Here is an 891-nt window from a genome sequence, read left to right as displayed (position 1 = left end):
TCGCTGCCTTTACACACTTCTTTTGTTGCTATGCTTGCGTTTTCATCTAGCAAATCATTGGCAACTCACAAATCACAGCTGTACAACCGTTGATATATAAAGTGTCAAAGACTCGCCTGCTGATATGGCATATGTCATTTTGAATACTCTCTATTTAGGTTTAGATAGCTATTTTGTTATAAATACTGACTCATTTCATCTTTACTTTATGATTATTTTTTTTTTATTTTTTTTTTTTTGGGAACGTCCCTAGACAAAATCGAAAATGGTATAGCATAATTGTCTTCACCAAACATTTTTAAATGACCTGGAATCAAAAATGAATATCTAAAACTCAATTTCTGCTAAACCGGAAGTGTGCCATTGCATAATGTGCAAATATTTTGCATCAAATCTGTAGGGCTTATTTATGAACCGATTTACCTGAAATTTTCTTTAATATGTGCATTGTTATAAGACGTATCTGGTGAGGCTAAAATAAATTCAAAAAATATTTTTGTCAAAAAAATTTGAATCCAAAATTTTCAAAAAAGCTCAAAATTTCTAACTCAGCCGCTAATTATCCGATTGATCTGAAATTCACAGGACATATACAGAATGTCCATACAAATAAATTTATACAATCAAAATTTTTATATCACTTCTGGTTTTTGCGTGATCACTTCCGGTTTTTTTAAATCACGCCTGGCACCCCCACTTCCGGTGTAAATTTCAGATGTTGGCAAAAACCATATATATTGTCTGTCAGTCATAATTAGAATGCACTTAGCAGAAAAAATCCAAACCGGAAGTGATGCATAAGCCGTCGCCTCGGACTGACCCATTTTGGCAAAAAATTAATTAGTCCTCCATTTTTTATCCGATTTTTATGATTTTGGTGTCTATTAAAAC

Source organism: Lottia gigantea (genome assembly GCF_000327385.1).
Source record: "Lottia gigantea unplaced genomic scaffold LOTGIsca_255, whole genome shotgun sequence".
In the NCBI taxonomy this organism is placed as follows: Eukaryota; Metazoa; Mollusca; class Gastropoda; family Lottiidae; genus Lottia; species Lottia gigantea.
Note: the sequence above shows the minus strand (reverse complement) of the source record.